Below are 13,699 nucleotides of genomic sequence, written 5' to 3' on the forward strand. Positions count from 1 at the left end.
GTTCATGTATATGAGAAAATGAGAAAAGCTGCTGCCTCTTGTATCCTTTGTTGCTATCTCAGATATATTGTCAAGGGCTTCTGCATTCTGGAAGTTTCGAATATTGTATTAATAACTGGATTCTATGAGAAATTAGAAAAGCCAAGTTCTAATATCAGCTCCAGCTTATCAACTTTGAAAAATTTCTATGACTCAGTTCTCTGTCTATAAAATGGGGATGCAACTCCATGTTGACTACAGACTGCTCTTATAACAGAATGAATGCTAATTCTATCATCTTCTCATCTGTTTTCCAAAGCAAATATACAAGACCTTCCCCAGAGCTATAAAAACTAGGACACCAGATCCACATCAGCAAACATAACCCTGGCTGTCTTTTATACAAGTCTCATCAGAAGCCAAGGTGATAAGAATGATCTATAATAAAGTTAGTATGAAGATTAAGATTTCTCATGGTTTTCCAACTAATTTAATTTTTATATATCACACTGGATCAGTAAGAACCAATATTTCTCAACCACATTTGCCTAGCCTCCTGTAAAGTCATTTTTCTTTAGGTACTTGAATACTTTCATTTCACTGTAAGGTTTTATAGTGAGCCATTCCAAGCAACAATCATGTTAACATTGTTTCTACATTTAGGTATAAAAGCATAATATGAGTTTCTGACTTAATGTTTTTTGTCTAAGGTCTCACGTGAAAAAATGCTTTTAAAGTTGAGAACAAGAAAAAGTTTATCTGACTCAACAAACTAGTCTACTAGTCTGTTTCCTTCTTTCTGATAAGAATTTATGTAAGTCAACATGCTTTCAGTTTTCGTTTAATTTCAGGTTTCCAAAACTAAGCTCAAGCACAGTAACTCAATTAATCCCTAGTTTAACGGATAGCATTTGGTTTGATTTTGTTAGACTAATTTCTAGTCTTAAAATAGGCATTTATGTGGCCTATCTGTACAATCTGCACAATTAGGTTAAACAGCATGCATTTGAATTAGAAGCTTTAAGTGGCCTAAATATATATTTTAATGGTAAAAATAAATTATTGAACATAATATTTTCCCCATATAAGCTGTTGATGAAATAATTGAAACAAAAGTAATTAGGAAATTGTAAAAGAGTATATAAGCTAAGTTCATTTTATACAATTATAACAATTGTATAAAAGGACAGTTTCTGCACAATCATAGCATTTATAATTATTAATTTACCTATTTATTTCTCCCACTATATTTTAAGCCCTTTAAGGGTTAAAATAGTATTCATCTTGATAACCCCAAGGCTTAGATAGTGACTGACATATAATAAGACCTCAGTAAATGCTGAATGAAGGAAAGAAAGAATAAGAGCAAGACAAAGGCAAAAATGTAACAATATAATGGTCTTACTGACCTTATTGTTTATAATAAAGCTATGATACATTGCACAGCTTTTAGCTTTACCAATGACCAGAATCATCATGACTACAAAAAAACAGTAATAGTGAAAACATCTCATTTTTCATCATATTGTAATTTTGAATCATTCTAGTTTTTTTCTTCAATGCAGTTCAGCAATGCTTGAAACATTCTACAGAACCAAAAGCTTTTAGAGCTAAATGCATCAATTACACATAATCTTGTGATGCGATCCTGCCATGAATCCTTAGTCATTCATCCTCAGCCCACAGAATGCCATCTGCTTATTTTGGGTATACCTTGTTACAAAGTGAAAGAAAGAGAAAGAAATCTTAAGCTGATTTCATTTTCTTGAACTATGCTACTTTATGGTATATTTTTGTTTTCAATGGCACTATTGTTCTTATGTTTTCAATGATATTATTGACTATAAATGTTAATGTTTCTACAAAGATATGATCTAAACATTCTGGCCTTTTTCATAAATTATCTTTGCATCCATTCTCTGTTGATTTAGGAAGTTAAACAAAGAATTATTTGCAAAAAGTTCTAACTTAATTTCCTACTGAAATTACAATTTTGTAGAATCCTAGCATTGAAGTTGGAATTTGGATTATTTATTCCAAGTGGCAGGCTGTCTGGGATAAGGTGAAAGCTCTGTAATTTAATTGTAGAACAAGCAACGAAGAATACATTTCATCTGTTCAGCAATAGTGACCAGACTTACAGTCACTCAAAGGAGAAATGGAATCGCAATCCCACTTGGTTCCATTCATTTTAATATTATCGTTAAAATGATGTTTTTATGATAGACCTTGAGGAAGCCTTAACAGTCTTTAAAATATTTCCAGCATCTACTCAAGGAGTGTAAATGCATACAGAAGGCAAATTTTCTTAGGTAGTAAGAACAGTTAAAAGAAAAAGTAGGAATGAAACTCTGGCCATGCAGTACTTAAAGTGAACTTGACTTCCAACCACATTCTGTCTTACCAGTATTTTGTGCACTTATCTATATTTAGTAGTACATTGAACACAATTTACTGACAGAGATACAGGGGGCATGGCTTGGCCTATGGTACAAACAAATCCAGCAACTAGAAGCTTTTTCTTAATTAAAAGTAATAATATTTTATAAAATGAGATGAAGATGCTGGTCTCTGGAATATATATAATCTATTTAGAGAACAGTAATCACTGAAATGTAATAATTTTTACAAGTACCAAAGTTCTTAATAGGCATCAAAATACTTATGCCACTGACAGAAGGAACAAATGGTTTATCATGAGGACTGATATAATCCTTGGTACCTACCCAACTTTCTACCTCTACTAACTACTTCTCTTGCCAAGGTAACATCATCATTTTTCAAACTATCGTAATGGCCCCCAGCAAGTTTGAATAATGAATAATACATTCATTATTCCCTCTAATCCATTCTCCCTAGAACAGCTACAGTCATCTTTTAAAAATGCTAGTATGATTATGTCACTTGCCCCTTAATTTCATGGCTTCCAACCATTGCCTAATCTTGTCTAGCTCACCATACTCTAGCTATTTTGGTCTTCTTTCAGTTTCTAACAGACTTTAAACTCTCTTTCATCTCAGAGTTTTCACATCATTCTTCCCTCTGCTTGATACACATTTCTTCTACCTTTCACCTCACAGACACACACACTGTGTCTTTTCTTACTCTTACTCATCACCTGCCTAAAAACTTTGCATTAGTCCCCAACTACAACAATGCAAATAAGACCCTCCTATTATAATACCACATCTACTCTTGTTTCTTTTGCCTGCCACATTTTATTTACAGTTTCTCTTTACCTCCATGAAAGGAAAATTAAGAAACAAAAAGTTAATCCCCTTAAATCATTTTTCCACTCTATAGAATTATTCAGACATTTTGAAAATAGACCAATGAATCTGAGATGTGTTTTATTTACAAGGTGAATCAGCAAATCCCAGGTTGTTAAAATATATGTGTAAAGTCAGAAAAGAATTGCCAAGATCATACCACAAACGACAGAACTAAAACTAAAATTATTTGAGTTGATTTTTTTAAATGAATAATTATTGTATATCATTTTGTTTCTATCATAAAATAGAAATAAAGTTATAAACGATCCCCAAAACAGTTATTGCAGGGATTATAAAGAGATGTCATCTTAAATATCAACTGTGACAGATCAGTCAGGATGGTTGTGAGAACTGTTTTGAAAAAGATTCTAGGCAGAATTCAGATTCATCAAGACAGAGTACTGTGATTTAATAATGTTTACCCTGGGCAGAAAAACAGAGAAATGGTGATTGACTTCATATTTGAATACAATAATATAACAGAGGTGAAGTGACTTCACCTTAGAACAGAAGTGAAAAAGGGAAGTCCAGAATTTAGTACTGTTGAATTTTTCTCTAGGGCATCTGTTACCATATTATAAACATTCACTGATATTTCAGTAGTATACAAAATAGTAGAAATTTGTTTTTTCTTCTGGCTCCTTCTATTCTCTGGTATTCTCCTACCTTACTGGTCATTCTCATCTCTCCTCTGCTTAACCTCTAATTGTTGAATTCCTTCAGGGCTCTGTCATCATTCCTCACTTTTTCCTTGGGTGGCTTCATTTATCCCATAACTTTAAATATTTTAAGGTAGAGAATTACAGCTTCTTATTTCCAACTGACTACTTCATGTCTCCAACTGGATACATTAATTTTAATATGGATGACACAGAACTCTTGATTTCCTGCCAAAACCTACTTCTGCATCAGTCTTCCCTATTTTTGTAAATGGTACCACAATCTATCATTATCTCATTCCAGTCATCTAGCAGTTTTTCCCTTGGTTCTTCTCTTTCTCTCATTTCTCACATTCAATCAGTCAGCATATTATTTTAACTCCAAATCACCCTTTGAAACCATCTACCCTTTTCCTATTCATGACTACTTCCCTGTCCAGTCACAGTCGTCTCTATCTGGATTACTTCAAGAACTACCTAAGAAGTCTCCTTCTTAATTCCATTTTTGCTCCCTTTACCTCATTTCTCTCTATATGTAACCAGAGTGACTGTTTTCAAAACATGAATTAGATCTTGCAGTGGTCTTCCTTAAAATTCTCTAATGGCTTCTTATTAAAGTGGGAAGTAGACACAAACTCCTAACCCTGGGTTTCAAAGACCCATATGATGATGATCTGTTCTTATCCACTTATGAATCTTCACTTCGTAACACTTTTACCCCTACTCACTTCATTTCAGCCATACTAACTTTCTTTAGTTTCTCAACCATACTATATTCATTTCTACCTCTGTGCCTTAGCATTACTTGGAATACTTTTCCCAGTGACTGCCTTGTTCTTATAAATCTGAATTTAGCTTGAATTCGAATTTTGTAACTATCAGTCTTCAGTAAACGCCACACTTCTTCATTTCCTTCATTCATTACCCTCTTTAGTTCACTGTATGGCACTGATAATTTCCTGAAAACTTTGTTATCTTTCCATTTGTCATTCATTCATTCATTCATTCTTCTCTGTATCTCTTTACTTGAAAATAAAATCCATGAGAGCAAGGAACTTGTCTTGCTTACTTGTTCCTAGAACACAATAGGTGGAGAGTAGACATGTGATATATATTCACTAAATAGGTAAACTATATTTTCTGCACATTTTTTCTATATTTAATAGAAAATCAGTTATTTCTTAAGTAATTATAGCAGGTTTTTAAACTTTAGCTGCATTCTTGTGGCAATTCAGAATTTTTGCCATCACTCTTCTTATATGTTGGCATATATTTCAAATTTTAAACACATAAATGTATCTTTGTTGGAAAAGTAAAATTGAGTAAGGAACTAGAGAGAGGAGATAGACTACATGCCAAATTAAAATAAATGTTTATTATTTTTAGTGTGTGATTATCTGGTAGTACTTACTTTCAAATAAGGATTTTTAATAAACATTTTCTTTGAACATTATATAGATATTGCTATTTTTCCATTAACAAATGCAACTAAATTTAGAAAAGTAAAATGTAAATAAGTTTCTTTAAAAATCTCTCATGATGTGCAATCATTGCTACTGCTCTGTGTACATCATGTTTAAGATATGTCATGTTCACCTAACAAATTCAGGTAGTCAACAGTATGGAAGAATGTCTATGCTCAGTTGTATACCCAATAAGAAGCTTTAGGTGCTGCAACATGCACCAGGAGAAAGCAAATACCTATATTCCGTCTCTTACAAAATATCTTAAGAGAGAATCTAATGCACTCAGTGAAACAGCATATTCAGTGGAATTTAGTGTTTTTCATTCTCTTCTCATCATGCTCAGAGTTCAAACTTCAGGATAAAAGTGATTGTGCTTTATTCTGCAGAGATAAAAGCAGGAGAGAGACGTGGTCTTATGAACTGAGATTCCCAACTATATAAACCTTGGATGAAAAACCATCCTAGATGGAAAGGAGACAGCTAGGCTGAGGAGGAAGCTCCGTAGCACATGTGTGTCACTGACAACCTTGGCTCCTGTGCTAAGCAAGCACTCCTTCCAGTTCCACAATAACTGATGTTTACAAATGACATTTCCAACATTTCTAGGTATTAGACATATAGCAATATAAACTAGTATCAATAGCAACATAAACTAGGGGCAGAAAAGGTCCCTCCGTCACAGTGATTTTGGGGACTGAGAATAAATAGACAAACTAATAAATAAGGTAATTATATTTTGTAACAAATGCTATAAATAAAAGAATCGGAGTGAAGACATCGTACAGGTATAATAATTGAAAGAGTATACTTAGGTTATATAATGAAGGAGGGACCTTGAGCTGAAATATGAAAAATAAAAAGGATTTAGCCATGAAAAGTGTTAGTAGGATATTTCTAGTCAGGGGGAACAAAATGGCTTAGATGCAGAAAAACTGCATTATGTACAAGAAACTGAAAGGTCAGCATGATCACAGCAAAGTTATCAAGGGTGGCCTGATATTAAATGAGATGTAAAGAGAGGCAGAGCCTGTATTTAGAGGCAAGGAGGAATATATACATTATCTACTGATAACAAGTACAGCCTTACTGTAAAGATAATTCAGCCTAAAAGCACTCCCTACAAACCTATATGGAACATGAGTCTGTACGTGACCAGAACCAAATTATGCATGTAGTTAAGTCTTAAAAATAGGTCTAGATCCCAAGTGTTCCGATGCTACATCTAGTAATTGCACTGCCACAGTTGTATGGCAACTCTTTGTCACAAAAGTCTAAATGAAAATGTGGAGAAAAAACATGAACATGGATGTAGGTACTTAGGGTTAATGGATATATTATAAAGACAGTTTTATCAAGAAAAAAGGAAATCCACAAGATAAGTAATCTGGAGATGTTTTTAAATCAAAATATAATTTCAGGAAAATTGCCTAAATGATCTAGCAGTTGTGTCATCTATAAAATGGTTGAACTTAATAGGTTTTAAAATTTTTGTTCTTATAAAGTAGAAAATAAATACATTATAGTTATTTTAAATAAATTAGAAAAAAGAACAATAATAAAGCAGAATAGAAAAAAAAAAGTAGACCTGTTTTATTTAAAATAGGGCAAACAGAGGGTCCCGGTCACCATGAGCAAGTCTTTAGACACTGCCATAAATTTTAAGGTGTCTATGATCAAATTCTCTGATGTCTCCAAATGTTCTTTCGGCTATAAGACTCTATGAATCTATCATTGCATTGCATTCCTGGTATGCCAAATGCAGATTTCAGAGGAAAAAATCAAGCAGCATAAGAGTAAAATTATATTGGGAGACTAGTAAATCATTATAGGAGTAAAGAAGCTTTTTTTCTAAAAGCATTCAAATTTCTCAGTATTGTACTTGGCCTACATCATATACTAGAACTAAGCAACAGGAATAAAATAAAATAGCACAAGTTCTCACTAACATGTGAGAGCTAAAAAAGTGGATCTCATGAAGATAGAGAATAGATCAGTAGTTTCCAGAGGCCAGGGAGGGGAAGGGGAGGGGGGATGAAGAAGAGAAAAAGAATACAAATGTATTTATTACCACTGAACTGTACACTTAAAAATGGTAAACACGGTAAATTATATATTTATATTTACCTCGATAAGTAAATACATAATTTTTTTTTTAAAAAAGAAACTAGACTGAAATATCGGGGCAACAATCTTAAACCAAAGTTGGAGATTTTTTTCTTTAATGAGAATTGCAAACAAAGAATTGCAGAAGCAAAAACACAGTCAAAGCTAGTTCTAGTAGATAACACTTTAAACAGACCATGGGGAGATACAAAGTCAGAGTTCAGGCAAAAGCACTGGTCATTGCAGGCCAGGACATGGCCATCACCAGGGGAGCTGACACAACTAATGAAGTGGCTGCCCATAAATCACAGGAAATCACCCAATTACTCTTAGAAGCCCAGATGAAGTCATGCTGAGCCAGCATATTACTCTCATTTGCCAGCTCTCCTCAAGCATACTTGCCCAGTGTGTTCAGTGGGTCTCAACTTGTATTTTCTACCTTATCTTCTGCTGTCTTTCTGGTCCTCTTTGGAAATCTATATGGTCACCTCAAGACTCTAACAAAGAAAGTAACCTAATCCAGATGGACTATATCACATAGATATTTTCTATGGCATATGATCAATGAGCAAGCCATGGTATGGTGGGAAAAGCACATGGCTAGAATTCTGCAGAAAGACCTAATTCTGAGTCTACTCATTATTAATGAAGTGGTGTTAGTCTAATCATTTAAATCACTGGGTCCCGGTTTGCTCATGTGAGATAATAAGTCTGAAAATATTTGTAAACTATAATGTGTTACAAAGACATAGGAATCTTTTTACCGATTCTGACACATTAAACAAGAACATTAAATAAGAAATCTTTAGAAATTCTATCTTCTTGATTTGGAAGACTAAAAATATTGCCTTGTGTAAATGACACATAAACAGAGCCAGAAAGGAACACTGGAGACATTCTCCCTCCTTAGTTTTTTAATAACTCCCCCCACCCTCCAAGTTCTATCTACGTATCACTGTGCTCAGATATGGAAGATGATGCAAATGAATCATGGATATGGACCTTGCTTTCAAGAAATGACAATCTACTGAAAATGTTCAAGGTATCAAGGCATATCTGTCATTTCATAAAGACATTTGATCTGAAAAAAATCCCACCTATTTTGGATACAATAGGAGTGAGATTCTTTACCCAATGTAGTATCTTACACTGTTGTTTTCAAGTAGGGAAATTTTTGGTGTTGGATGTATAGGAACTTACATATGCATGAATAGATACAACTTCAGCAAATGAGCCATCATGGAGAAAAGAAAAACACTAGCAAAGTAAATCTTTTTTTTTTTTTTAATAATGAAGAGTTTATTATCTTGTCTTCAAAAGTTATTTTCATTTTTTGTGCAAAAGTCTGTTTTTGTTTTTAATCTGGAAAAGCTCCCTAACCCTCTGATTCCCTTGAGCTACCTTTATAATTTCTTTTTTAAACTTTCAGTTTTCTTAACAGTTTGTTCTCACTTTCTCTATCTTTTTGTCCTTTATTCACTTCTCAATCTATCGTATTTTGTTTTTAGCCCCCAGCACTTGACTAACAGTTACCATACAGTTAGATTCCATACTGAATAGGCCTTTGATTTAAACCACAATAGCCTTTCTTTTTCTCCTCCTCCTTCTTCATAAAGAGGGAACGTAAAGCATGCCATTATCTCTGGGAATTCTGGAATTCTGGAATTTGCCAGCCCTGTTTTAAAACCCAATTTATCATGACAGTAATTGTCTATGGACATATACATGTATACTACTAATGTAAGTATCACTACCATATAGGTTAATGAACATGCTAAAAAATCTTGGAAAATCAGTTACACCAATTAGTAGCAGGATGTGGTCTGTCAAATGTTTTGAATTAACCACAAAATTTTCAGAATTCTCTATCACTAAATGCACCTATAACTACTAACATATTCCATGTCAGGGAGAAAATTAGGGTTGAATGCTGCAGCTTTGTCTTCCCAGGCCAACTACCCAGACTCTTAAGAATCATTCATAATTAATTCTAGGAGGAAAAAGAAATGCAGAACCATTCAAGAAGAAAACAGATAGAAGTTCGTTTCACTTTTGTAAACTAGAACAGTTAGATGATCATATTTAAAAGTCAGGTCTTGTATTAGTAGGATTTTTTTTTTAATTCCTTGGATTTAGTGAATACATGAACCATAATGTTCTGAAAATCCAGATGGATATAGAAATACTCCCTCTTTCACAGCAAGGAAAAGGAATGATTTTTATTCATCCTACTCAAATGCATTAATTTGCTAGTATCTCACCAGGAAAACCAGATACATTTCCTTTCTAACTTCCAACTACGTTTATTTGTTATTTTTTCCCCAATTTTATTTTATTTTTTTCCATTTTTTAAATTTATTTCAGAATATTACAGGGATACAAACACTTCGGTCACATAAATTGCCTTTGCACCTCCTGAGTCAAAGCTATAAGCATATTCCATCCCCCAAATAGCACGCACCACACCCATTTGGTGTGAATCTACCCATTCTCTCCTCCTCCCTCTCCCACCTGCCCAATCCCTGATGAACGTTACATCCATATGTGCACATAAGTGTTGATTGATTAGTACCAATTTAATGCTGAGTACATGTGGTGTTTGTTTTTCCATTCTTATGATACCTCACTTACAAGAATGGTCTCCAGTTCCATCCAGGTTAATACAAGAGATATTAGTTCACCATTTTGTTATGTCTGAGTAGTACTCTATGGTATACATATACCACATTTTATTAAACTACTCATGTATTGGTGGATACTTGGGTTGTTTCCACATCTTTGGAATTGTGAATTGTGCTGTCATAAACATTCGAGTGTAGATTTCTTTATTATAGAATGTCTTTTTTTTCCTTTGGATAAATACACAGTTGTGGGATTGCTGGATCAAATGGTAGTTCTACTTTTAGTTCTTTGAGGTTTCTCCATACTACTTTCCAGAGAGGTTGTACTAGTTTGCAGTCCCACCAGCAGTGTATGAGTGTTCCTATCTCTCTGCATCCATGCCAACATTTGTTGTTTTGGGATATCATATTTGTATGATGTATATATGATTGCTTAAAAATATTCACATGCTACTATGAAAAATAAAAATGTAAAATGCCCCCCTTACTCTTACTCTGTCCTCATTCAAACAAATATAAGAAAGAAGCACCATGATAACATAAAGTTGGCCTTTAGAGGAATATGTGACTAAGATATCAGAAAAGAGATTATAAAAGTGTTATGGTAGAGACAATAAGGTTGGACAGAAGGAGATAGATTTCAACAATATTTATGAGACAGATACTCTAGTTTGATAGACAATTGTTATAGGGACAAAATGGAGAGAGAAGTCAAGAAGTAGGTCAGAATTTAAGCTTGGAAAATTCTGTGAACAAACATGTTATTCAGTGAAAAAGAAGGTAAGGAGAATGTGAACATTTATTGGGGAGAATGAGTTCTTTTGGAAGATGTCAAATTTTAGGTATTTTAGGTCATCCACACTGAGTTCAAAGAAGTTTAGCTGAATAGCTCTGGAGCTAAGAAAAAGCAATGTGAATCAGTCTCTCTCTCTCTCTCTCTCTCTCACACACACACACACACACACACACACAAACAGACACACAAACAGCCTTTTTGAGTTATGAACAAATAAATGATTGTAGAAACTCAAGAGGTGACTACATGACCAAGGAAGAATATATAGAATGAGGTGGCAAGGGGGCCTAGATCAGATTCCTAAACAATGCTGATGTTTAAACAATAACTTTGTTAGAAAATATCCCTAAAACCTATTTTAAAAAGTGAAGGGAAAAAAGTATCAAATGAAAAAATTGAAAACTAAGGAGAAATTTTGATTCCTGATTGCCATTAGTTTCAAATTCTGTAGAGAACACAAGTACACTGATTTAGCAATTTTTGCCCCTAGAGAAAGCCTTTTAAGAGGGTAGGGGAAACCAAGTAACAGTAGGTAAGAAATTAGTGGAGGCATATCAAACAGCCAAGAAATTCTGTTGTAAAGGGAAGGTGAGCTATCAGGATGTCCTTGACAATGGACAAAAAGAAAATATTTGCTTATCTGTATCTTTAATTTTTAAGATGGAGTAGATGTAATAGATTGGGAAAGCTTTATACACTCAAGGAAAAGTTCTGACTGAGAGCAAGAAATTTAATATATAGGAAAATGAGAACTATTGAGTATAGTTCAAAATGAAGACATTTGGAGCAGAGATGGAGGGGTTGCCATTATTAACAGAACAGCATTATTTTCCTAAATGCATCTGGCTTTCCATTGAGTATATCCATTAACCTAAAAATTTGACTAGTCTTCCTCAGTATACATCCATTTCTGCAGTCATCAGGCCTAACAATCAGCTCTAGAATGAAATGTAGGAGAAAGATTTAATTTTTACAAAGATCTCATACTAGATTTCCTCTTAGATTTAAAATAACAACTACCAACATCACCAGCACCAATATGGAATATAGTGTCAAAATCACTTTCACATACTTGATCTCATTTGGCTTTGTCATGAATATTCCCAGCATTCTTCTATAAGACTTCTTTATAAGTGTTCAATAGCATATGATTAAATTAGTAGAATGCATTTTATGTGGGATTGCCTCTAAAAGAAACCTTAGTGAACTGAATTCCTATTTTTGTCTTATCAATTCTTTCTCAACAGTTTTCTTAGTCCATTTTGTGCTGCTGTAACAGAATACCACAGACTGGGTAATTTATAAACATAGAAGTTTATCTGTCTCATGGTTCTAGAGATTGAGAAGTCTAAGATTGAGGGGCTGCATCTGGTGAGGGCCTTTTTGCTGCACCATAACATGGTAGAAGGTATCACATGGTGAGAAAGCATCCAAGTGGGAGGGGAAAAGAGTTGAACTCATTCTTTTATCAAGGACCCACTCTGCCACAACTAACACACCCCCAAGATAATGGCATTAATCCACGCATGAGGGCAAAGCCCTCATGACCTAATCACCTCTTAAAGGTCCTACCTCTTAATATTGTTGCATTGACATTAAGTTTCCAACACATGAACTTTGGGAGACACATTAAAACTACAACAATAGGAAATATGAAATGAAAAGATTGCTTTTCTCTGAACCATTTTGCTAGGGACAGCAGTTTGATTCAGTGAAAAAAAAAAATTCTTGGGCAAATCACTCACCTTTTTAAACTCCATAAAAGAGTCATTGTTATTTTTTATCAACCTCATTTTCTTTTTAAATAAGGAATTAAGATATTCTTTGTTATTCAGGCAAATTGTTAGGTGGGAGATCCAGCTTACAATTGGACAGAAATTCCCATTTAGTATAATGTTAAATAATAATCCTCATTCACAGTGGCTAATTTTACACCTGAACAACTATAATATCCATCATTACAAGGGGTCTGTGCCTCTACTAATTTTATTCTTAAAAATCCTCTCAGAATATTTTTGCCAAGTATCATATAAGTTGCCTGGCAACTGCTAAGAATAAATGCAAAGAAAGAGAGGTGATTTAATAAAGAACTCAGACACAATCTAAACTGTGTAAAATGAGCGAGACATCTGCATTACTCAGAAAAAAATAAATACTATCCATGATCTGATTTTAAATACAAAAATTAATAACTTATTGTGAATCAGCGATACTGTAATTAATAAAAAGAGAGCAAGACACGGTAACTAATGAAGAGTAATCAATGAAGCATTTAAGAACTTTTTTCCTATCCACAATGTGGTATGTTCAATTCTTACATCCCATGATTTATTAATTTATTATACTCACAGGCAACATTCTTTAGAAATTTGTCTGCGGATGTGGTAAAGCAAAAAAAAAAAAAAATCATATTTTATCTAGAATGCCAACATGAAAATTTTATAAGTTTTGGAATTTAACAGGTTCACAAGTTTTGCCAAAGCATTATAGAACTCATACACATTAAAGAGGTGGAAATTTATCATAAGTAGGAGGTACTTAGAAAGAAAGAAAATTTCAATACACAGCCTAGTCATTTACAAGGTATGTAGGGATTTGATTAAAGATATAAAAGAAGGCCAGGTATACCTATTCTTATGTATTAGCAAAAAGTGTTTTGGTGGCAAGTAATAGGAAGCTGCCTTAACTAAGTTAGGCAGATATAAAAAATTGATTGGATGCTGAGGCATTTCATATAATCTTGGCAGGCACAGAGATTTAGCATGTCAGAAACAATGACACAGACATTGGAATGCCTTCAGGA

Source organism: Eulemur rufifrons, chromosome 7, assembly GCF_041146395.1.
Source record: "Eulemur rufifrons isolate Redbay chromosome 7, OSU_ERuf_1, whole genome shotgun sequence".
Classification (NCBI taxonomy): Eukaryota; Metazoa; Chordata; class Mammalia; order Primates; family Lemuridae; genus Eulemur; species Eulemur rufifrons.